Genomic DNA, 25,813 nt, shown 5'->3' with positions numbered 1-25,813 from the left:
CTTTGTTCAGAGAAACGAGGAAGGTCATGAAAAATGGCTCTTTTATCCTTTGCACGGCATCTCTATGACTGTGGCAGACACAGATGGGAATGAAAGATTGGGCTGGTTTCATTTGCACTGGAAAGCTTGGGTAACACTTAGCTGCTTGCAGAGAGCTTTCCGATGCTTAGATTCTGGAATTTGTCTCCAAGAGCTATCAAGGTCCAGAAATGCCATTTTTAGGAGTATAAATAGAAGCCAAAACTAAACGGTTGCCTATGCCAGCTTAGCCAGGGCAGACCTTCGTACTGCAGATAAGTTCTCCAAATCTGGCACGGCCTGACATGCCAGAGGTCTGTGAGTACAAATATGTGTGTGCGTGCATGTGTGTGTTACGGAGGGGAAGGGCAGGCGTGGCTCAGATCATTAAAGGACTGACACAATAGCAGCATAAATGATTTCTGACGGTGAGATTAGCTCTGCATTTGATCTCTAAAGGGAATCTTGTTACAGTGAAATGTGAAACTAGTATTTTCCCATTTGATGAGCACCACTAAAACAAGAAGACAAGAATACCATTTTACAGGAAAATTAAATAGGGCCAAAAGAAGTTTCCAAACCTCCAAACTGGTTTGTGAAAAAGACTTGAGTTTTGATAAAAGATTAGCTTCCAATGTTGGATTGAAATGTTTAGTTCTGGACTCCTTCTTGCTAGAACGCGAAGAAGTTTTGTTTGCATACAGAGATGGGGGACCACTTTTTTAGCACCATTTCAGGCATGCCTTGTGTTTTGCTTTTTTTTTTGAATAGCTTTATTGAGATGTAATTAAAATGCCATACCCTTCACCCATTTAAAGTACACAATCCAGTGGCTTATTCACAGAGTTATACAGCCATCACCACAATCAACTTGAGAGCATTTTATCTCCCCCCAAAAAACTGTGACTCCCTTCGCCATTACCCTGCACCCCATCATCCCTCTCCAGCCCCAGGCAAACGAGAATCTGTCTTCTCTTTCTATGGGTTTGTCTATTCTGATCTTTTATGTAGTGGAATCACCTACGAGGCTGCTTGGGACTGGCTCCTTCCACTTTGCATGATGTTTCCAAGGATCCTTGCCGCATACATTGGTGCTCCATTCTTTTCACTGCTGGGTGATATTCCACTGTAAGGATCAGTCTGTTGGCATTTGGGGTTGTTCCTACTTTGGGGCTCGTATGATCATGTTCCCATGCACCTTCATGTACAAGTTTCTGTGTGGCTATCTGTTTCACTTCTCTTAGCTAGATATGAAGGAATGAAATTGCTGGAGTGATATGAAAACTCCAGGTTTAACCTTTTGACAAATCACTAGACTGTTTTCCACAGCATCGGTGCCATTTCAACATTTCCACTAATCATTATGACGGTTCCAATTTCTCCAGATCTTTGCCGATACTTGTTAAATGTGTTTTTTGATTCTAGCCATCCTAGTGTGTATAAACTTGTATCTCATTATGATTTTTGTTTGCATTTTCCTGATGGCTGATGCTAAGGTGTTGTGTGTTGTTTTTCTGCCTTTTGTATATCTTCTTTAAAGAAATATCTACTCAAATCTTTTGCCCATTTTTGAGTTGTATTATTTATCTTCTATTATTTATTTGTAAAGTCCTTTATATGTCCTAGGCACACATCTCTTATCAGAGATATTATTTGCAAAACTTTCTCCCATTCTTTTTCCTTTCTGGATAGTGTCCTTTGAAGCACAGGATTTTTAATTTTGCTAATGTCCAATTTATTAATTTTCTATTTGCATGTGCTTTGGTATCATGACCTGCTTTATGTTAACACGATTCTTCAAAGGAATTCCTAGGCTTTTGGATTCAGGCTGCAACAGCAGTATTGAGGGAGCGTATTGGAGTGAATGGAATTAAAGATAGATACCAGTGAATTTAGAAAACACAGATACTACTTCAGGGATTTTCATAGCATTACCAAAGTGTCATCACATATTGGTTGAGAAAATATGTTGTAGAAAATGTGTAGTCTAAGCCCTTCCAAATATGTGTAATATTTGTGTCGAGACTCTATAAAGAATAGTTAGGATTTCATATGTATCAGCTCAACATTATTATACAGCACGCTGCCACCAGGTGGTGGGAACAGCAGACTCGCGTCAAGTCTCATTGTTAAAACTTTAAGCAGCAGGATTCATCTGAGACGTGGGTTCTTTGTTCTAGACCATTGTATTTATAAGAATAACTTTTTGAGACTTTACTGAACTTTCTAAAGGAAACCAAACCCTAACTGTTAAAAGCATGCAATGAATAAGAAAGAGAAGAAATCAACATTTACTGAGCACTTACATTTACTGAGCACTTACTATATGACTTTCTAGCCACTATTATATTTAATCCTCACAATACTCTTTCAATAAAGCTTTGGTATCAGCTTAAAGATGTTTGACTTCTTCATGTCCATCACTCAGCTCTGACCTACCAGACTTCAGGCTGCCTGGCCGTAAAGCCTGTATAGTTGTAACTATGCCTGTATATTGTGGCTTCCTATCAATAAATAAAGCATAATTTCATGTTCAACTAATATTTAAAAAGTATCCTTTGTACCAGGTATTATGCTAGATAATTATCATAAATGCAAGTATAATTTGGATTTTTCCCATTAATCCTAATTATTATCTAACATTGCTTAAAATAAAACTGATCTTCCCTCGAGTTGATAAAGGTTCTCTTTCAATCTCTCTCTGCCCCTCTTTCCCTTCCCCTTAAAACCAAAACGCTTCGGGGGCCGGCATGTAGTTTGGGGGATTTCAAGTCAGGACATTTTCTCAAAAAAAAAAAAAAATCCTCCAGAAACAAGTCTACAGCTTTTTGGTAGTTGCAGATGGCCAGTTTTGGCCTCAGAAACGGTGTTCCTTGGCTCAGTGTAATAGACAGTAATTGGGTGGGGGCTTCGGTCGTACAGAACCCCCAGAGCTTCCTGAGGGCAGAAATTCTGTCTGCTTCTTCTCTACTTAATCTTTAGCTCCTCAAAATGCTGCCGGTGTGCAGTGAGGTCACAGAAAATATTCATGTACTTTTTGCCTGTTCTTGCCTTTGACACCTGCCTGCTTCCATCACTAGCCGTCCTTTTTCACTTAACCTCGGTGGGGTGTATTCAGCCAGGACCCCTCAGCTATTACAATACCTTCCCTTCCTCTTCTTCCTCCTGAGAAAGACTATTTCCCTTCCTCCTATTTTGCCTCCATCCACACAGTAATGTGCTTCTTTGTGTCCTAACACGAAATTCCCCAAAGTTCTGCATGTCCCCTCATCCTAAGGAAGTGGGCTTTGTTCTGCCTGCTTACATGTATTTCCAGGGGGGTAACTGTTCAGAGGGTTTTGACTTTTATATGCCTGGCTTCTCTTTACTGTGGCAATTATTAGGCTACAATATTTATCACCTATCTCTGCAAGAGATCTTCAAAACTGATTTGTAAAAGTTAGCATCCATACTAGGATAAGGTTTGTTTGACCAAAACTATGTAATGTTCTGAATGTTGAAGTGGTTTCCTAAAGATTTGGAAAAGATAAGTACACGAATGTACAATAAACTGTACTGTACCCTTAAGTATGCAAATCTACTGTATCTGGAGGTGATCAGGTTCAAGGGCTAGTATTTTTTCAGAGTCTTGAGAATGGGGCACGTATGGTAACGGGCATCTGTGCCAAACTCCTAGTCGTCATGTGAAGCACAGAAGAATCACCACATATGGAGAGACTTACATTCACAAATGGCTTTCGCATCTCGAGGCATGGTCTATGCATACAAATATTTTCGTTGTTTTGCCTTTAAACGAATCAGCAACTGATGACAGTTAATCAACTGAAAGCTAGTCGTGTCCAGTAAGGGGGCCATAAGGGAAGGAAACCTGGTAAACTTCCCCTTCACTGTTTACCCTCCCTCCTCCCATTCCCAAGCTCAAGTTGTAGAAGAATGACAAGAAAATCCAAGAGACTCTTTAAAGCTTTTGGGAGCCCAGAGCATTTATGTGGGAGTCGTTGAGAAAGAGGCGCCGTGCAAAGCTAGCCCGGTGCCCCTTCCCGGGTATGTCTCAGAAATTTGGATCTATGACTGTGAAACGAACAGTCCGCAAGGAAGAGCAGCGTGGGAGCAGAGTTCCCGGGGGTAACACTGGGACTGACGGGCAAGGGGCTCACCAGGGCCCGTTAGCCCTTTTGCGCCGAGTCGTTCCCACAGCCTCTTAAAAGGCTTCGGGGAGAGAGCCTCCCAGACTCCCCAGGTCAGGCAGGGCGCGCGCAGGGGAGTTGAGGTGTGCAGGCAGGTATGTGAACTGATGGGAGCTCAGATCACACTGTTGTGCACTCAGGAGGTCCTGACAAGGTAATTCTGAACTTTTAGCTCATCTCTGTTGGGGGATTTTTACCAGCCCCTAAAGTGTACTCTTTTAAAATGTCCCTCTGCCAAGGGTAGGAAAGAATGGTCCCTAATCATCCTTCTAAGCCTACAGGAAATTCCCTCTTCCCCTTTTCCCCTAGGCAGAATAAGTAATAACTGCTGTTTTCTCAGGGTCCTTTACTCATTTAAAAATATTCATGCATTCATTCCTGTGTCCCTACCATGTGTCTTGCAGGTTGATGGGACCCACGGAGGGACGACGCTGCCTGGCCCCCAGAGCTCACAGCCACACAGGCAAGCAAATGGTTAGAGCAACGTGAAGGTGCCATTGGGCAAGGCGCTGGGAGCAGAGAGGGCAGGAGGAGGCTTTTGAGAAGGTTAGTGAAGCTACATGAGGCGGACTGTGAAGGGTGGGGAGAATGTGATTAAGCCACGGATGGCCAGGGAGTCAGAGTGGGCAAAACACCCACAAGGCTCCGACGCGAAGAGGCTGTGTTGCGCTGGGGGAAACTTCTGCAGGCTTGTGAGGCTGGGCTGACTGGTGGGAAAGGGGGAGGAGAGGCCGGATCCCAAGCTGCTCACAGCCTTTGTTAAGGAAAGTGGATCTCTCCTTTACAACGACAGGACACTTAACTCAAGGAGGACCAGTCAGGATGACCCTGTGAGGTTCCAGGAAGAGAGACGTGCCAGGAAACCAGCAAAGGGAATGGTAGCAAGGGGGCAGGAGGCACCCTCCACGGGTCTGCCTGGGCTCTCTCCATGCCCGCGCCTCCTCTGGGCACAGCCGCGAGCTGGTGCACAGTCCACACTGGCCCGGCAAATGAGAATCTCAACACATGGCCTCGTGGGAAAGAGCTTACCCACTCGGCTCCTCCTTGAGAATGGGTTTTGATGGAAAGGAGAGAAAGAGAGAGAGAATGAGGTTAACAACATACGTTAATCATGGCCATACAGGAAGGGGTAGTGCGGGGAAAATGTAACTTTCTGACCAGGATTATCCCCAGGCCTTAACAGCCCCCATTGTATGTATAGCTAAGAGCCGGTTTGCACATTAATGGGATGTTTACAGGCTGCAGAGCAGCTGGTCAGTCCCGGGACTACCGGCCCAGGGGAGGTCTCTGCCCCTCAGTTTCTGGTACCTGATTGGTCAGGCTTCTGCCAGTCACCGCAGACCCTGCCCACAGGGCTCCTCCAGGTGTCGGGGCGGGGAGCGAGCTAGTCGGGGCTGCGCCTGTAGCCGGCCTGAGGCGTGCATTCCAGTTAGTGCGGTACTGAGCTGCTGTGAACACTGTGGGAGTAAACACTGAAATCCCCTTTCCCCCCACTTTTTGCCCTGGTCTTTCCTGGGTCTCACCGAATTCATGGGGAACTTGCCCCCAGGTGGGGAACCCCTCCTTCCAGAGCTACAGGTAGGAATGGCCTGTGAATGGCCACTGTTGTCTCCTCAGACTAGCGGCTTCACCTCACCTTTAAAGACCACCACACTGTCCAGTGTGAACCTAACTTTGGAGCTATTTGGCCCCTGCCCTCACCTGTCCACTGTTCACCTGTCCCCTCGCCCCGGAAGCTCTGGTCTCCTGCAAAGCAGGGCTGTCAGCCAGGGCCGGCCGCGTGGCCACACCTTTCTAAGACAGCACTTCAAGGCGAAATGCTTACAAAGGTATTTTTCACGACGCCTAACGGCACATAGAGAGTACTCAACAAACGGCAACTCTTGTTTTTTCCTGCAACTTGAACCCACCTATTACCTAAGAATGTCCAAGTCTGCTTTTCATGGGGCAAAAAATTCCTTCCTGTGTGTCGATGAGATTAGCCTTCTCGAGTCCTGGTAAGCTGAACGGGTCTTCCTGGAGATACAGTGACTCAAACGAAGGAATAGTTCTACCGCTGGAATGTACCGCCGCAGAGGAGGAGAGACAGGGAGCGGTCTTGGAGGGGAGTGCATTTCAGATGTGCCGGCACTGCCTCCGCAGAGATGCTCCTCAAACCAGCTCATGAGGCCAGGCCCCCTGAAGATCATGCTGCTTGGGCATCTGCTGGGTGATGACCATCCAGAATGGCTTCAGTGTATTTTCCATGTGTGCAAGTGGTTGCAACTTTGCAAAGATGGCTTGGTGAGAGATGGTCTGGAGGCAGGGAGCCTTGGGGGGATAAAGCAACCATAGATGACCTTGGTACACAAAACTCAGCGTAGAGAAGCGGAGCAGAAACCACAGTACAAGATGCTTCTCTGCTCCTTCTTTGTCCCACCTCTCGTTCAGAGCTGCCCTCAGACTGCGCAGTCCTGGTTCTGGGCTCCAGGACTGCACCTGACGCCAGTAAGGGGTAGGTGCTTTCTGGCCTGCTGCTTCTCGCTCTGTCTTACAGACACTTCAGCTGTGCATACAAAGCTTCCGCAGAAATAGCCTTGGTTAAGAAGCTCTTTGACAGGTAGGAAAGGAGAGCTGAGGAAATAGACACTTATATTCCCCTTTGTAGGAGCTATTCTAAGCAGTTCACATTTGTCCATTTATTCAGTACTTACAACACCATGAAGTGATACTATTTTCATTGTCCTGTTTTGAAGGTGGGGGCAGTGAGGTAGGAACAATGACGTGACTTGCCTAAGGTCACGTGTCTGGTAACTGGCCCAGGTGGAACTCAGCCCAAGGCCACCTGCTTGGACCATGCCGCATGTCCTCCACCAGTGATCCTGTTGTTACACGGGGCATTGAGGGGAGGCTTCTGCAGGACATGACACCAGAATCTTGAAAAACAAATACAGTTTTCTCAAGCAAAGGCAGAAGAGGCCTGGTGGGGTGAAGGGGTACTCCAGTCAGAGATGGTGCCCAACGTGGAGAGTTCAGAGAATCACCAGTGGCTCCGGATCACGGGAGCGAAGGGTGCATTTGCAGGCTGTTGTGGGCGCAGAAGCTGGACAGGTAGACAGGAGCCTCCGGATCACAAAGGACCTACTCTTCTAAGCCGAGAAACGTGGACTCAATTCTGCAAGCTCTGAGCAGCCTCTGGGGGCACCACACTGTGCTGTCTTCTGGTTTGTAACCGTGTGACAGTAGGTCAGTGACTTCCTTTCTCCGGGTCTCAATTTCCTCATCTAACAAATGCAGATCATAATATTCACAATGACAAGGATTAAGTGAATTAGCATTTTAAAGTTTGCACAGTACAGAAGACTCCCTGAAGTGACAATATCCCCCAGTAGATGTCACTGCTACATAGCAAGTTAGGTGAGATACATCTGCATTCAAGTCCACCATTTAACAACCCCTTCAGAAAATTGGTACATAAGTAGCTTCCTTCACAAAATACAAAATATAGCAGAGGGTTAGTAGGTTGTGAAATGTACAGGGGCAAGGGATGACGATTACCTTTTATGAAAAGTTCTACATTCTTTAGACCTACTTGAAAGTTTTCAACTTTTTCCATAGAAGCAATTTTCTCCCTGCTTCTTAGAAATCTTGGATTTGATCCCTTTGGCTTAGGCTTGTTAACACTATTTCCGAATTTTTCAAACCGTTTCTGAGGAGGCATGTGAATAATGATTGTCAGAAGCCACTAGACCTGGCGTTACAAGGAACCCAAGGTGAGGAACTGGGACATGATGGCATAGGAAGAACCTTCATGAGGTAGTGACAGGCAGCTTCACTGGGGCTGGCGTTATCGCCATTGGGTTTGAGTCTACAGCTTTATTTCCTGTGGGCCAGGAAAGGCCAGGGTTCAGCAATTCAGGTTTTGCATGGCCTCTGTAGATCTCAGCTCAGGCATAGCACCGGGTGAATGATTTCTTTCTGGTTCTTGATTCTGACATGACCAACCCTTGAGGTCAAGTGGGTAGGCTGCGGTCATGGGGGTCATCACACGCTCATTTACTTATGAGATTTTATGGAAAATCTCCTTTGGGCCAGGCTTTGTGTATGGTGAAGAGATACAGAGATGAATAATGGCCACTTTCCTCAGTTACTGGCTCGACTTGAGTGAGAGACACAGACATGCAAGCATATAGCTACAAATACAACCCATTAAATATCACTTTAAGAGCATCAACAAAAATTCTATGAAGAAGAAAGTCTGACCCCTGTACCACAGGGTGGGTAAGAGTTTGTTGTTCCAGGTAGAAGAATGAGTGCCTGTACAACTGTCGACGTTCAAAAGCAAAGCTAATAGCAGTTCTCTGAACTGAGAGTCTGGGTACTTGGCAGAAAGATGAGCCACCACCCTCTGACTCAAGGAGACTGCATTGAAGTATCAAAAAAGCCTGCAGCCCTTATAAACAGAGTCTTAAGATACTGCAGAGTTGGACCCCCCCTTCTTTCCCGTATGGCTGATTCTGTAACTTGGGTTTCCTTGCTAGGAAACCAGTGCGTACCTTTCACAGGGGCTGGAGGGGCTAGGAGGAACACAGGACGCAGGTTACCTCGGGGCTTGTGAAGGACGGGCCTGGTGAAAACCACCAGCCTTGACATGCACTAGCTCGTAGCACCATTGCTAACCTGCTGGAGTGGTATCAGGCACGGCACTAAGTGCTTTCACCTAGTCCTCACACCAACCCTATGAAGATGGTAGGATGACGGCAGGGTGGGCGCTAGGGCCTGGTCTTCCCTCATCGGGAGCTGGACGGCCTGGGTTCACAGGCTGACAATGTTCCTCCACTCTGTGGCTTTGGGACACTGCCCACCCCTTCTCTGTGCCTGGGAGTCTCCATCTATAACATGGGGATAATAACAGCACATACCTTTGTGCAAGAGCTCCATACCTCAAGAGCTAAGCTGGGAGGCAGGTTGCCCTTGGCAATACGGAGCCAGGAAGGATTTGAAAACCCTGCTTTGCATCCAGCCGGCCCCACCTATTCTTCACTCACTGTGAATGAATCCAAGAAATTCAACAGGTACAAGCAATCACGGAAAGCTATTTGTTGTGATTGGAAAACACTCAAAGAAATGGAGTGCTTCATAGATGATTTAATATTTTAGAGGTGGCACATGTGAATGAGTGAGCTCAGGGTATATGAGAGAGTTTACATTCCACATCAAGGTTTTACTTAAATTTTACATTTTGTTTAAATGAGAAGTAAGATCAATGTAATATGGCTTAAACCTTTCTCAGAAATTTATGGCTTCTTTTAATAAACCTCATAAAAGACACTTTTAAACATATGCAGCATTCTTAATGTAATGGTTCCATTCTTGAAATATATAGTATTTAGGTTGCTTCTAAAATGCTGTAGAAGTATCACAAAGGCTGTAAAAATATTGTTAACGGGAAGAAATCTTTGAGAGGGGTAAATATTTTCTTGGGAAAGGAAAAAGCTGTGAACCTTTTAGGCAGGGGAACGGCTTGGTTTAGAAAAATAACAATTTGCTTTTTTTTTATGTTCTTTCTGTGGTTCTACTTCAGCCAATTATCAGATTAAAGCAAGCTGTTGCTACGTGCCCTGGAGACTCAGACAGATTGGATGGTGCACCCTAAGTTTGTGAGGACAAGTTCCATTTAAAGCTTTAATGAGGTCAAAGGAACAAAGAAGGAGGCTGGCTGAGTCTTTTGTGTTATTTTAGGACTGTCTCAGAATTATGAGGCTTGCATAATGCCATGCAAAGAACACAGGATTTGGAAGACAGTCTGAGACCTGCGTCTGCCTCTTACTAGCTTTGTGACCTTGGCACAATCCCTTTCATGTTCTGAGGCTCAGTGTCTTGGGTCTAGAGAACAAGGTTGGGAATACCTGCTTGAGGCATATTATGGGGTCAGAGGAGAGAATGCATGAGAGAGTGCTTTGTGAACCCGAAAGACGTAAAATGCACATAGGCTTTATTTGTTTGACAAACATTTGTTGAACACTTATTTTGTACAGAGCAGAGCAGAGCGCCCTCTACACCATTCTACACAGACAAGAATCTATTGCATTATTAGAGAGAAATGGTTATATCCTTCTTTGATGACTTGTTTCCCAATCTATAGATTGCCATCTTCAGAGAATTTTCTATTAAGTATAACTTAAGGCACATATTGCTGTGAATAATAAATAGAGAAGCTTGCCGTGGTATAGTTGGGAAGAACATAGAAGCCAACCCATTTAAAGCCCAGATGAAGAAGGGGAGGTTCAGACGGGCAGATGGTTTGCCCCGCCAGATTCAGTTTTCATCTGTTCAAGCCACAATTTTATTCAAAGGTAAAACAACAGCAACAAAAAAAAAAACTTTTCCTGTTTACTGCACAGACTTATACCGAGTGAAGAGGGAAATTGTGGAGGATGAAGCTTGAAAGGCTATTTAAGGGGATCTTGAATATATGTTAAGGAATTTAGAGATTATGCTAAAAAATGTGGGACTCCAGTGAAATATTTTAAACAACAAAATTACATGGTTAGATACATGTTTTAGAAAGAAGACCCTGGGATAATGTAGAAAATGAACTGGTTCAAATCACGACAGCAGGCAAGGAGACGTGTTGAGACGTAGTTCTATAACCCTGGGTAATGGTGTTGGCTTGATGGAGGGGTGTCAGTGGGCATGGGAAGAAATGACCACACTGGACACAGTGCTCACTGTAAGAAAGCTCCTAGGTCTCCGTCTCAAGAAATAGGGTAGGTGATAGTTTTCACTGAGAAGGAAGGGAGAGGAGGAATCTATCCAGTGGAAGATCAAGTTAGGCTGACATTTAAGGGCAGATGTAAGAAGTACATAGTTGGATATGACTCTAGAACTTCTGAAGAAGCATTTTGCTAAAGACATTTATTTGCAAAGGCTAATTGCTATGATGAACACAGTTGAGATTCCAGTGTAGCTTGTTAGAAAACTCGATCTGGGGCAGAAAATATTAACAACAATTATAATAGCTAACATTTATTTATTCCTTATTATGTATCAGGCCCTGTGTTCATTGTTTTAACATGTTATTTCTCACATCAAGCCAGTGAGGTAAGAATTAAACCCATTATACGGTTGAAAAATGAAGGATCAAAGGGAATTATGATATAATTTATTATATTAGACCTTATAATCAAGGACTTAAACAGAGATCTGTCTGCCTTTGAAAGAAAATGTTCTTACGCAGATGGTAGTTTTCGGGGACAGACGTACCTGGGTTTGACATCCTGACTCTGTCACTAATGTGTTGGATGAACTTGGTCAACTAATTAGACCTCACCAGTCCTCTGTTTATTCATGTGTTAAATGTGGTAAAAGACATCTGCCTATCCATTTCACAAAGTGGATGAGGGAACATGTGAGATTACATATGAAAACTGGTTAAAATAATGCCTGGCATGATGGACACTCACTAAACTGGCTTCTCCAATTATAGCCCTTCCCTCTATGTGGCTATCCTTCAAAGTCTTGCTTTATACATTTAAAAACATTTATAGTTTTTACATTTTAGTATTATCCCATTCTAGTATTCTATTTAGTATCATCCTATTTGATATTACAACTAGTAGTATCAGACAGAATACACTGTTTGAGTCAATAGCCATCTAACAAAAGGTAGGAGAGGTCACCGAAGGAAACTTGCCCTAAAGAAAATAAGGAAGAAAAGAAACAAAGAACTTGGCTTGGAGCTTTCAGAGCTTTGGAAGTTGGGAGCTAGGCCTTCAGTAGTATAGAGCCAAGATCTGGTCAACCCAAGTGAGGGCGCTGAGGCCAGATTTCTGTAGCTGCAGGGAACATTCCTGAACCTTGGAGCAGCGATTAGATGAGGTAGTGAGCTCTGAGACAAAACCCTCAAGGTCAGCTGAAGAGTCCTGACCCGTGGGTGCCTGCTCACCTGTTAGTATAGAGTGAAGGAAATTGTTATTGGAAGATAGTGTCTCCGTTTTAGGCCTTCAGGCCTCTCATAGATTATGAAACAAACAAGCAAGCTATTATGAGTAACAGTAACAACAAGAAACTTACTTAGATCACCAAGGACTGAAGATGCGGAAGCTGTTAGGTATAGAATATAGAACCCTCTATAAGCTTAAAACAAGAAACTATCAGAAATTTAAAAAACTTTTTCTAAAGAAACAAAACATCTAAATATTAAAAGATGCAATAACTAAAAATTTTAAAACATTTTTGGATAACTTTAAACAGCAGATTAGACAAAGTTGAGGGCTGAAATGGTAAAAACAAAATATATATATATATATACATATACATGAAAAATAGAATAAGAAGGTCCAACAGACATCTAATTGGAGTCTCAGAAGCAACCATAGTGATAATGGCAAAGTGACAATACTTACAGAGACGGTGGCTGTGAATTTTCCAACACTAATGAAAATCATGCATCTGCAGAATAAGGAGGCAGAACATAATGTGAAGAATAGTTTAAAATTTTCTCAAACAAGATGAGGAAAGTGCCGCCATAAAAAAGTGGCCGATAAAATTTGACTATGTTAAATTAGAATCTTCTGTTAGTCAAATAAAATGACTCAATTAAAAAGACTAGTTCCTTCCATTACTGTGTTGTCTCCTCAAGGACAGGCATGAATATGGTAGTTAACATGCTGTAGAACTGCCTAGAAATGTACAAAAGCCTGCCACTTGTGGTATAGCTACTATTTCTTTAAACTTTAAATACTGCAGTTCCCCTAACACAGGTTTCAGTGGGAATTTATTTTACCTTGATTTATACTCTTGCATGTTCTGAGGATTCATGGCTTTCTCAGGTATAAAAGAATTATCAGTATTAATCCTTTAGATGTACTTTTCACCATTCCCTCAATACCTCTGAGATCTATGTTGGAGCCTATCTACCACATCTTTTATCTTCTCTTTCATTTTTTAGAGACACAAGCCTCTGTTTTAACAGGACTTTACTACCACACTTAATAAGGTGAGAAAGTGGAGTAATAAGTCAAAACACTAATGAAAGACTAGTATTGTTTAGGTGCTATAATGCTGCCTTTTAAAGTTATACTTTTCTTCAATTTACAACATTTTTTTCATTTGTGCTGTATTTGGGATGAAATCTTCAGCATTAATTTGTAATTCACTGTTCTTTGTTTCAAGTCTAGGAGTTAAGTGTATATTTTTAATTTCTAGGATTGCTGTTATTTTTTTTAATATTGCCTATTCTTTGTTTTCATTCTCTCTATTGTGAGAGAATAATTCATAATTTCCTATTTTTTTTTTGTTAGGAGTAGCATTACTTCCTTTATGTGAGGATATTAAATGTTACTTTAAAGCCATTTTAATCTGCTCTATTATTTTTATTTAATTGCTCACAAATTAATTTCCTTATTGTTTTATTTTAGTGGCTGTCTTTCTTAACATTCTATTTCCTTAGCCCTTTTAGCTTTTTGTTTTGTGTGCTCATCTCTTGTGGAAATCCCACTCTGTACCTTTTCTATCTTACTGCTCCTTTTATAGTAATTTTAAGGGTGACCTCAACCAGTCCTTGAGACCCTTTGTCCAGAACCCAGTCTCAAATTCAGGATAAGGGCCCTTACTTCATCATTTTTATATTAAAGATATTACACATCTGGTCACTGATCTGGGTAGCTTGGCTCGGGCCCGGATGAGAAGCTGGGTCTACTTCCTCCTTGCTAAGTAAGCAGCTTTATATAAGTCACAACATGGGCAACATAGACAGTGTTCGAGTCTCTTTACAAGGGCCAGGCCCATCTCACATCTGGTTTTTAATTGTAAGATTGATTCTGGTTCCACTCCTCACAGGGGGACATTTTCATCCCCATTATTCATCAGGGTTGTAGCTTTTCATGGTCTTTGCCTTTTTTGGGCATAAGGTTCAGAAGACCTGCAGATTCAGCCTCTTTTACTATTTTGGGTTTTTATATTTTTCACTTCTGCTCCATGGAAATATTTGCTTTATTTCAGGGCATTGAAATATATTTGGAGATGGGGGTCACCCTGCAAACATAATCTCCCCATGTTACTTTTTTTTGAAAAACAGCTTTAGTGAGTTTTAAGCAACTTGTAAAAAATGGTACATATTTCAAGTGTATAATTTAATACATTTTCATTCAGGTACATACCCTTGAAACTGCCACCAAAATCAAGATAATAAACACATCCAGTGCTTCCAAACGTTTTCTCATTTCTCACTCAGCATAGCTCTTTGCACCCCACACCCACCCTCATGCAACCACTTATGTGGTTTTGCTCCTATAGAAGACTTTGCAGTTTCTCAAATCTTATATTAATTGTACCAAAAATTTTTCACTCTTTGTTTTTGGTCTGGATTCTTTCACACGCAGTAAATATTTTGAGACTCATCCACATTGGTGTGTGCTTCAATAGGTCATCTCGTTATTGTTGACTAATATTTCATTGTGCGAATGTACCACAATTTATTGATATAATCACCTATTGATGGATATTTGGCTTGTTTTGAGTTTTTGGCTACTGCAAATCAAATTTATCTGAACACTGGCGTTCAAGTCTTTTTTTAAATACATGCTTTCATTTCTCTTGAGTATTTACCTATGAGTAGAATGACTGGATCAGTGATAGATGTATATGTAACATTTTTAACAAGCAGCTAAGAAATTTTCCAAAGCAGTTGTAACATTTTCCATTCCCACAAGAATTTATTAGAGTTTCAGGTCTTCCCTATTCTTTGCAAACACATGACATGGTCAGTATTTTAAATTTTAACCACTTTACTAGGTTTGCGTGTGGTTTTTTTTTTTTTTTTACTATATTTTAGTGTGGTTTTTTTTCTTGCATTTCTCTCATCACTAATGATGTTGGGCATCTTTTTATGTGATCATTCACCATCCTCACTTCATCTTTGGTTTATGTCTTTTTCCCATTTTGTTATTGGGTTTTTGTTTTCTTATTGCATTTTAAGGGTCTTTATGTATTCTGTACAAGTTCTTTGTCATATAGATTCTTTGAAAATGTTTCCTCCAGTTGGGATTGGCTTTCCATTCTCTTAATACTAGCTTTTGAAGAGCAGAATTTTAATTTGTGGTGAAATTGAATTTATTGATTTCTCTTTTATGAATCTTGCTTTTGTGTCATAGTTAAAAAATATTTGCTCCTCGCAGGGTCAGCTTTTCTCCTATGTTTTGTAATTTTAAGTAGTGTCTTTAGGCATATGGTCCATCTTGAGTTAGCTTTTGAGTACAGCATGAAAAAAAAGATCAAAATTGACTTTTTTACATGTAGATAACCAATTGCTACCGCAACCATTTGTTGAAAAAACTCTCTACAGTTAATTGCCTTTGTACATTTGTCAAAATCAATTGATCATATAATTGACCATATCTCTGGACTCTAGTCTATTACATTCACTTGTCTGCATTTACACCAATATCACATTGGTTTGATCTCTGAAAGTATAATAAGTATTTAAGTCAGATTGTGTAAGTCCTTCACCTTATTCTTTGCATGGTTATTTGGGGGTGTTCTAGGTCCTTTGTCTCATATCTGAGATTTTAAAATATGTTATTTGATATACATTGCATGGTAGTTTATTTGTTTCAAGGGTAGGGTAAATCCAGTTCCTGTTATTCCAACTTGTCTAGAAGAATAATGCTCACCAGGCTATTTTGACTGGATGCTGGAGAGACATTGAATGTACTGAAAACTATTGAGTTGTAACATAAAGACTGAAGCCAGGCAATAAAGATCATGGAGTTGGGGAAGGTACGGCTCATGGGAGAGTAAGAGGGGTCAAGGGATTGTATACACTCTTACTGCTCTACCATGTGAAGCCTGGTGATGATAGAGAGAAATAAGCCGATTGTAGAACCAGCTAATCCAGTCACTGAGGCCAATTGTTAGCCATGCCAGAGCTCTTGTTCATGAGATTATATTTGTCCTCTGGCCCTTAGAAAGCTCTGAGAGCCCACGGACTGTGCAGCACCACATGGTGGAGACATGATAGGGTCTGGGGCACTCAGATAGCCGGCTTGAAAACCATCAGACAGAACTAACTTAGCTCCAGGAACTTAAAATCAAAATTTGCACCCACTCCCTGGGGCTGCTGTAATCAGCTACCACAATCTTGATGATTACCACAAAGAGAAATGTATTCTTTCACAGTTCTGGAGGTTAGAAGTCCAAACTCAAGGAGTCAGGGGGGGGCATGCTCCTTCTGAAGGTTCTAGGGAAGCATCTGGGTCTCTTCTAGGTCCTGGCGGGTCTGGACATTCCTTGGCTTGTGGCGTCGTGGTTTCAGTCTCTGTTCCGTCTTCACATGGCCTTCTTCCCTGTGAGATGCTTCTTAATGCACATCCTGAATGCATCACATCACTGCAGGTGGGAAATCCTTCTTCATCCCCGCCTACACCTTTCTCAGCTCTCCTGACTCGCACCTTCTGCCACATACTCGAGCAATATTTCTGAATTAGTTGTTGAGGACAGTAGTTATAAGCGTGAACTCTTCATTCAGACTGTCTATGCTCAGTCCCAGCTCCACCATACAACAGTTGTGTAATCGTGGGTAAGCTTTAAAACAGCTTTGTCTCAGTTTTCTCTTCTGGAAAATGGAGATAATGATGGTATATCTACCTTAAATGGTTGTTCTGAGGGTTTAGCGAGCTAATATATACCTAAAGCACTTACATCAGGGCTGGGCACAAAGTAGACGTCATATATGTGTTATTTATTGTTATTGGAAAAGATCACTAGAATTCCCTGTCAGCAGATGGGACAATCATGTGGCTTGTTTCGATTCCTTCCTTTTTCTGAGGTTCCCCTGACCCCTGTTGCTTGATAACAAATGTTTTAAAAATCATTACCTGTATTTTATATGTGATGTGTCTCAAGGGGGAAGGAAAGTTTAGTCCCTGTAACTTCAAGCTGTCTGAAAGCAGAAATCTTACAGTGCTGTCTTCACCAAAACTTGGGAAATAAGGTTATCTTTGTAAGAAGCCAGATATCTGTAGTACACAGAAACCTGTTTATACAGGTTAAACAGAACAGAGTTCTAAACTTCTGAAAAATTTCTTTATAAGCCTACCTGGACTGAAATTTTAATTTGTTTTCAGCCCAAGCCCCAGTAGATTATGACAACGGCGTGACCTCTGTTCCCGGATGCATATAGATATCAGAGTTCACATCTCATAAACCCTTTATGCTGATCCGACATTACACCACAGGAACATTGGAAAATATCATCCCAAACACCCTCTCCTTTGTAGGTACCAACACATTATTCATTCATTCATTCTAGAATGAAGTCGTTACAATGAGAGTGGTGGGAAGCCACTGGGTCTGGATATACTTGGGAAATATTTTTTTTTGACATGACATGCTGAAGAATTAAATGTGGGGTATGAAGGAAAAAAAATAACCAAGGATGATGGTTGGGTTTTGCCCTTAATCAACTGAGTACATAATGCCATCATTTACTAGGACGAGAAAGACGAGGCTGTAGGATGAGCGTGATAGGAAAACAAAGAGCTGTGTTTTGACCGTGGTATGTCCGAGATACCTTCAGTCACCAAGAGGGGATGCCAAATCAGCATTTAGGTTTACAGCCTCACCACAGAGGCTATAGGCTGGAGGTTCGGTTTGGGGAACCCTGAAATACACAATATACAACCCCACTGCTCCTCAGGATGTTGCAGAGGAAGCAATGCCCCTTAAGGGACTGCGGAGGAGGCATAAGGTCAGAGCAGAATGGGTGAATGAGGCATCCCGGCGGCTTAGAGAAGATGGGGTGACAAGAGCAGGGTGTGACCAGCTGAGCTAAATGCTGGGTGGAATCTGGAGAGCTGCACACGGCACTGTGACTACCAGGTTCCTGCAAAGTGGAAGTCAGCACAGAGATGGGGACTGAAGCCCTTGGGAGGAACTTGAAGAGGGGATGGATGGGAGCAAGCAGAGCCAGTGAGTAGAGTATGTACAGTTCTTTTGAGGCATTTTGCTATGAATGGGAGCAAAGAAATGAGATAAAAACATCTGGGAATCACGGTTAAGGGGGATGTTTTTCCTTCCTCAGATAGACTTTAAAACACGATGTTAAGGATTATCTCCTGGTGAGAGAGGTCTGGATCCAGGGGCGAGGAAGGAATTGATGGTGGAAGAATGAAGGAGGATGTTTGCAGGGGTGGGGGAAGTACTGAGTAAGTGGGAAAGAATGCAGCCCAGGACGCGGAGAAGGAACAGCGAATTTACTTGAGTAGCAGCAGAACTGGCTGACAGTACTGTATGCCCAAAATGGTGATCCTAAGTTAAAAGGGAAGCACGTGTGTGTGTGTGTGTGTGTGTGTGTGTACGCTCGTGCCTAGCTATTGGGTACAGGTGCATCTAAGTGGAGAGTGGATTTAGCAGGATGGAGATTTCACCAGCTACATGTGATTGAGGCAGCCAGACGCAAATGTTTTAGGTTGGCTGAGAGTATCACAATGTGGAATTCGTGCTGTAAGTCAGGCAGAAAGGACATGAGGAGGGGGGAGCGACCCATCCGTGATGGTGGCCAAGGGGACCGGGCACCAGCCCCTCTGTTCTGCTCTTGGAGAATGCGTGGAGACAGTTCTGCTGCCTGTTGGTCTCTTGGGGCTGGGGGTATGGCCCCCTTCGCAGCTTCCCTCCATCAGCTTGTATCCCTTGGAACTGCTGTCTGGTGGTGTGCCTGAGACCAATGGAAGGGGAGTTATTAAGATGACGCTTTTCTTGTCCTTGAGGTTCAAAGCTTTATTCCTAAGAGGACATGGTTCTTGGGCTGCTCCATGTGGCCCTTTTGTGCCTTTGCTTTGCTCCTGGTGAGGGGAGGCACCACTCAAGGGCTGACAGGTTCCTTCAGCTCATGCCAATGACATCAGAAGCCCTGTGACCTGTCAGGGGACTGCCTAGGAGGTGTGAATATTAGAGTGAGCAAAATACAAGCCCAGAAGTTAGAAGACACGTTTCCAGTCCTGAGGCTGCTTCTGGCTGGAGTGCACGCTGTTTAGACTCCTGGTCCGGCGCTCTCAGTACCCTTACGAATAGGCACCCATCTCCTCGATCGAGTGCACTAGTTGCCTAACTGCCCTCCAGTTCACGATTCTGCATCCTGCAGGGAATCAGAGATACTTGTTTTGGTCCAAGTGTAGCAGGTGACAGTTTCCAGATTTGGGGTTAAAAATAATATAATGTCTGTGATCCTGGGCAATAGTCACTCATAACTTCTCTGGGGTCCTGTGTCGCTAAGGACCGAGTCATCTGTCCTATCAGGCCTTTTCCTCTTGTGACCACAATGTGTCCTCTGGCTGAAGAAGCAGGTGCAGAACCTCAGAGATGGAGCTGCCTTAAAGTCTCCGTTTCTGTGTAGGCTGCGCAGGTCTGGGGGACTTTCTGCTGCTCCCACAGGCATCACTTCCTTCCTCCTCCTTCTTCCCTCCCTTCCTGCCTCCCACCAGGAGGTGGCTCTACAATACACCCCGGGATCAGTATACCAGGCAGCACCCAGCAGTCAAGCTCCTGGAAAATCTCTGATCAATACTGGTTCGGAGAGGAAAACCGATGTTCTTCTTTCGCTTACGTAGATGAGATGCTTGAAGGTTCGCTGACATACAGATGCACCTGCAGAATCAATGGATTTCCAAAACTCAGTGGTTCCCCAGGACTCGGGAAAACAATAGTCCCAACGTACCCAGTCTGGACGGGAGCACAGGAACGGGCTGCTGGCTCTCTGAACAAGAGAGAGGGCCAGGTTTCAAGCACAACACGCACAGATCTAAAGAAGATAAACCCACAGGAGAGAAAATGCGTAGCAGGAGGGAGGGGACAACCATCAAGGGGGCCTTGCTGACTGATATTCTGGGGCAGAAAGGGGGAGAGAATCTTGCTGGTGCAGAACCTCACCTGGGAGGCCACGTGCTGGGAGGCCACAGCAGAAACGCAGGCAGGGAGACCAGCACCTTCATGGAAGGGGCAAAGGGAATCGTCTTGGCCAAATGGAATCCTGCTTCCCATCAGTGTGGGTGCTTCATGGGGAGTAGCTCCGGACGGGAATGTCCTTCCCTCTGTCCCCCCACCGCACCCCTCTGCACACACACAAAAGGTCTAAATATCACTGTCAGTAGGTCTTAAACCCATAGAACGCGGAGCAGGAAGAACCACAGGACCATTCAATGTGACCCCTTTCCTTGTCTAGATGGGGATGCTGAGGCAAGCAGAGACCATGTACGTTGCCTTGACCTTGGTTTTAAGGTGAGATGGGCTTTCGGGACCATGAGCTCTTTGGTTAATGGCAGGTGTCCCCCCCATGGGACGTCCTTTCTGAGCCCGAGGCCCTAATCCCACTGCATGGGACACAGAGAAGTCTGGGCTGGCTCTTTCCCTCCTGCCTGCTGCCCAGCGCACTGAGGGGCCACCAGCCTCATAGGAGAGGAGCTGCTTTCATGCGCGTGTGGTTACTTTGTGGGTGCTGCGTGTTGATCGACTTACCCTGAAGGGGCAGATTCAGTCCATGTTCCGGGAAGTGTAGGGTACCCCCCATAGCCTGAAGATAGACCTCCCTTGCACTGACCTTCTTTGGCCAAAAAACCAACATTAATAGTTTCTAAGTACCAGGCTCTGCCTCTGCTGCCCAGAATCCCTTGAGAGGAAACTTTTAAAACCCCAGTTCGTGGGCCCCACTCCTGGAGATCCTGACCCCATGGGACAGAGGTGGGGTGAGCTCAGGGCTTTGCATCTCTCTGAAATTTCCACAGGTGATACTGTTGCAAGTAAAATTTTAGACACTGCTGTTTTCTACAAATAATGAAAATAAAAATTAATTTTTGTCCGTTATTTAGTGCCGGGTACTCTGTGAATATTAAATATTATCTCATGTAATCCCCCCTTCCCATCCCAAAAGGCTGGTGACATCATATTGTGATCAGGAACTTTCTCAAGGTCACCAAGTCATGGAGCGGCAGGACTAGGCTGGAATCCCCACACCATTACAGCTGGTATTTGACCTTGAGCAAATGAGCAGCTGTCTCTTCAAGCTTATGTGATTCCTCTGGAAAAGGGAGGTAGAAATGAATGCCCATTTCTCGTGGTTTTTGTACCAAGTGGATTAGTGCTGAGGACATTGTGTAACACACAGAAAGCACACACTCCTTGTGTGGTAGGATTGTTTTGGATCACATGGGAACGTAATCAGCTTGCTGGAGATGGCTTGGCAAGGAAGTTTATGGTGTAGTTTAACTATTATAAAGTGTATGTTGTCTGAGCTCCAAAGGAGGTCTCAACTATGAAGGTTTTCCTGTTTATAGTGACGAAGCTCTTTCCCTTTCCATTGGTCATTTGCTCTTCAGGACCCTCCGGAGGTATGCCTCTTTTCTGTATTTGGAAAAAATAAAAACAGAAATTGGAGAATTTAACTGCCCCAAATTTCTTTCTTCTTTTTGCTTTCCTTTTAAAAATATTTGGTCCACTCTGATTGATCAGAGGTTCTAACCTAAGGAGCCAGGAATATTTGTTATTGTATCAAAAAAGATGTTACTTATCTTTATGTAAAGCAACACAACTTGTCCCCTCCCCAGCCTCTTTCCCCACTCCCTGCCTCCTCAGCCTCCTCTAGAAAATACTGAGGGATTGGGTGGCGTGCATTATGTAGGCCCTCCTGGGAATGCTCCTGTTTGACTTTGTGAGTAAGTTCGGGATTTTCATTTTATCCTAAGGTCAGTCTGCCCACCCTAAGGATGACACGTCTTTGATGAAATGTCCTGGTACAAGATAAATAGTTGGTGTGGTGAGACAGGAGTGAGACATTAAAGATGGAAGATACAGTACAAAACAGATCATGTCACTCACCCAGCCCTGACAGGGGTCCCTGAGAACAATCTGTCTCCTCTGGCCATGTCTTCCCTTTCCTCGGGAAGCCCCTGGAACCTAGCAGATTTCTCCTTGTCTGTCACTTCCCTGGGGTTCAGTCTAGGGGGTTTCTTTCTGAATTTCATCCCAGGTCTCTCAACATTTTGTTCCATTTCTCTTTTCCCAGACTAATTTAAGGACATTACATTTCACATTTTGCAGTCTTTCATTAATCTTCCATACATGTTGATGTATTTCTCCTTTAATTCCTCCTAAACTTTATGGATCTTTCAGACATGCGGCCCATTTAGTTTTTACTGCCTCAGTGGTAAAATATCCTCCTTAACAAAAATGTATTTTAGTCTGTTGCATTTGACAGTAGGAAACATTTTCTTAATGGTAAAGCCTGAAATGCGGATTGGGGTGGGTTGCCCTCCATCACTGCAGCCACTGCCCCAGGTCTTGGCTTTCGGGGTACGTGGTTCAGGGGTCCATGCAGACAAGCAGGCAGATCTTCTCTGAGTGGGTGATTGGTGGGATAGGGAAGAGGATGTGGGAAGCCTCCCAGGACTCTTTGACCAGAGCACAAGGAACGTTCTGCCCTCCTGTACCCTGGGCGCTTCTCAGCTATAAGACTCTATCAAACCAGTAAATTAGCATTGAAAGAATCAGAGCCATGGCACCATTTTAATAAAGCTTAATCTATATGGCTGTCTGGTCTAATGTGGTCAGCTCCTTTCCTCCCCTGGTCCCTCTCTCTGCACCTCAGATGCTTGCCTTTGTCTTCTGAGTCATTTGGTTGATGTCCACCAGCTCTGCGGTAACCCACCCCAATGGACTTCTAATTGCCAGCTGCCCTCTGCTCCCAGACCACCGGGTTCTTGTTCTAGGGCCGGTGCTGGAAGCCCTGTCTGAGTCCTGCAGAGGAGGCCAGGGTTGCGTGCCCCGCATGTGCAGGCAGGGCCATGAACGTGTTCATCCGTGTGGTTTCATCACACACAAGATTCTCACTCAAATGCAAACCTGTATTTCTTCTCTGAAACCAACATATTCTCTTTTTAGTCTTTTCTTTTTTTTATTTCAAGATTTAGGCTATTCTACCACTGCATTGCATTTCTGTGCCCGGCTGCCAATCTGTGTAATGGGGTGCTCTCGCATGAGTTGTATTTTCTATGCTTTCTCCCCGAGCTTGTCCTCACCCTGAGTTACTGTGCCTCGGTACGCCATCCACAGGGCTTTGCTTTGGAGGCTGCAAAAATATTTCCAACACGGGATTTCCATGATATTAAAATTTTTTTTATTATGAAATATATCATCCACAGAGAAGAGTATATATAACGTACGTTTAGAATTTAGAGAAAAATATTGAAATGGACTCGTGTATCCATCAGACTGCCTCCAAAATAGGACGATGCCTGTGCCTGTTCACATTCTGTGAGCCCTTCTCAGATCACACCGCCTCCTCTGCTCGGGTCGACCACGGTCCATCCTGGGCCTTAATCAGTCTTCTTCTGGTTGGTTCTGCACATGTATGTCTCCCTAAACAATATATTCTTTACTTGCCTTCTGTTTTTGATTCTTATGTAAATGAAATCATGCTGCATATGTTTCACGAGTTTGAATGTTTTTCTCAGTGTGATATTTTTGAGATCCAGGTTCAGTTTTACATATTGCTATGTTCACTCATTTTTAGTGTGGAGTGTCCCCTGCTCTGCCTGTAACCCCATTTGTTTATCCTTCTGGTTGTTGGGCATTTGTGTTGTTCCTAGTTTTTGTTATTACAAGCATTGCTTTTCTGAGCATTCTTGAATGTCTCCTAGAGTACAGTTGCTGGACTGACACATCTTCAACTTTCCTAGGTATTTATTGCCATATGATCTTTCAAAGCAGTTGGGCCAGTTTATCCCCTAATAAAGCAAAGTATAAAATTGTTCATTGCACATTTTTACCAAGTTTTGGTCCAACCTTTTAAGTTTTTGCTAAATTCTTGGTTGTGTTGTATCTCTCTCACTGGAATTTTAATTGACATATCACTGCTTACTAATAAAATTAGTATCTCTTCATATGTTTATTGACCATTGGTGTTTTCTTCTGGAAAATGCATGTAGATGACTTTTGCTAATTTTTCTGTTGGTAATTTGTGTTTTGTTTTTTTTTTGAATTGTAGTAGTTTTTCTGACACAAATCCTTATGTATTGCAAATATATTTTCCTCTTTTGTGTCTTCCTCTCTCACATTTTCAATGGTGTCTTTTGTTGAAAATAAGTTCTAATTTTAATTTAGTTGGATCTATTTATTTCTTTATGATTTTTGCTTTTTTGAGTCTGTTTTAAGAAATCTTTCCTTACTCTGAAGTCACAAAGATCATTCATTATAAAAGTTTTAACTTTTGCCGTTTACAGTTAGGTCCTAATTCTGATCTTTGCCAATAGGTATTATATTTCATTTTTTCCCCATATGGCTAATTGTCTCCATATTACTTGTTGAACAGAGTTTATTCACTGATTTACAGTCAGTTCTGTCATACATTAGGTGTCTAAGTTTCTGGGATCTCTGTTTGATTGCATTTGTCTGTTTATCTTACCCTGTTCCAAAACTACAGTTTTTGCCAGATTTTATAATAATTCTTGATTAGAGCCAGATTCACAAGCTTGTCCTTCTGCATTAGTATAATAATTATTCTTGAATTTTTGTTCTTAGATATAAATGTTGGAATCAACTATATAAAAAGAAACCTATAGAATTTTCTTTGGAATTGAATGCAAAAAATGCTTTGGGGAGAATGGACATCCATGGGTGAATGAGATGTATCACTCCATTTGTTTAAGGTTCCTCGAATGTATTTCAATAACATTTAGCAGTTTTCACTGCACAGGTTTCCTCTCCACGTCTTTGGATACATTTGTTAATTGTATTTTTTATCATCATAAACATACACACATGCATAAACACACAATGCTTTCTAATACTCTGATATGTGTTATAGCCATGCAAATGAGTTTTGTAGATTGATTTTATTACTGGAAATTGGCCTAAATTATTTTTTAATTCTAATAATTTCTATGGTTTCTTTTTGGAGGGGGGAGTTCTATGTAGACAACCATATCAGGTGAAAATAATGATACTTTAGTTTCCTTTTTTCCCAATCCTTGTATTTATGTTTTCTTTAGTCAAATTGAGCTGTCCAGGTCCCAATATTGTGTTGATTGGAAGTAGTGACAGTAGGCTTTTAAAATCTTATTCCTAATTTGAAAGAAAATGCTTTTAATATTCACCATGAAATATGGAGTTGTTCTGGTTTTTGGCACATACCTTTTACCAGATGAAGGGAATCACATCTAGTCCAAGTTTCCTAAGAGTCTATTTTTAAAAGTCATGAATATCAGCTGAATTTTATTAACTCAGTTTTCCATATTGAGATGGACGTATTTTTTCTTTAACCTTTTAATATGGTAAATCACCTTAGTGCATTTTCTTATACTGAAACTGTATTGCTTTCTTGGAATAAATCTAATTTGTTAATGATATAATATCTTCTTATACATTGCTGAATCTGGTTTTCCGATACTGTGTTCAATAATGTTACCACGGAAGTTGTGAATGAAATCATGAAAATTCATAGTTTTCTTGTCTCATTTAAAATTTGTAGTTAGATTATTCCTATGGAATGAAATTAGGCAGTCTTCCCTCTTTTGATAGTCTTTGAAAGGATGTGTGAAAACTTGTGTGAATTTATCAGTTTTAAATGTTTGGTCAAACTT

This window comes from Manis javanica, chromosome 14 (genome assembly GCF_040802235.1).
Source record: "Manis javanica isolate MJ-LG chromosome 14, MJ_LKY, whole genome shotgun sequence".
NCBI classification, from domain to species: Eukaryota; Metazoa; Chordata; class Mammalia; order Pholidota; family Manidae; genus Manis; species Manis javanica.
The sequence above is the reverse complement of the archived record's forward strand: the minus strand, read 5'-3'. Positions refer to the sequence as shown.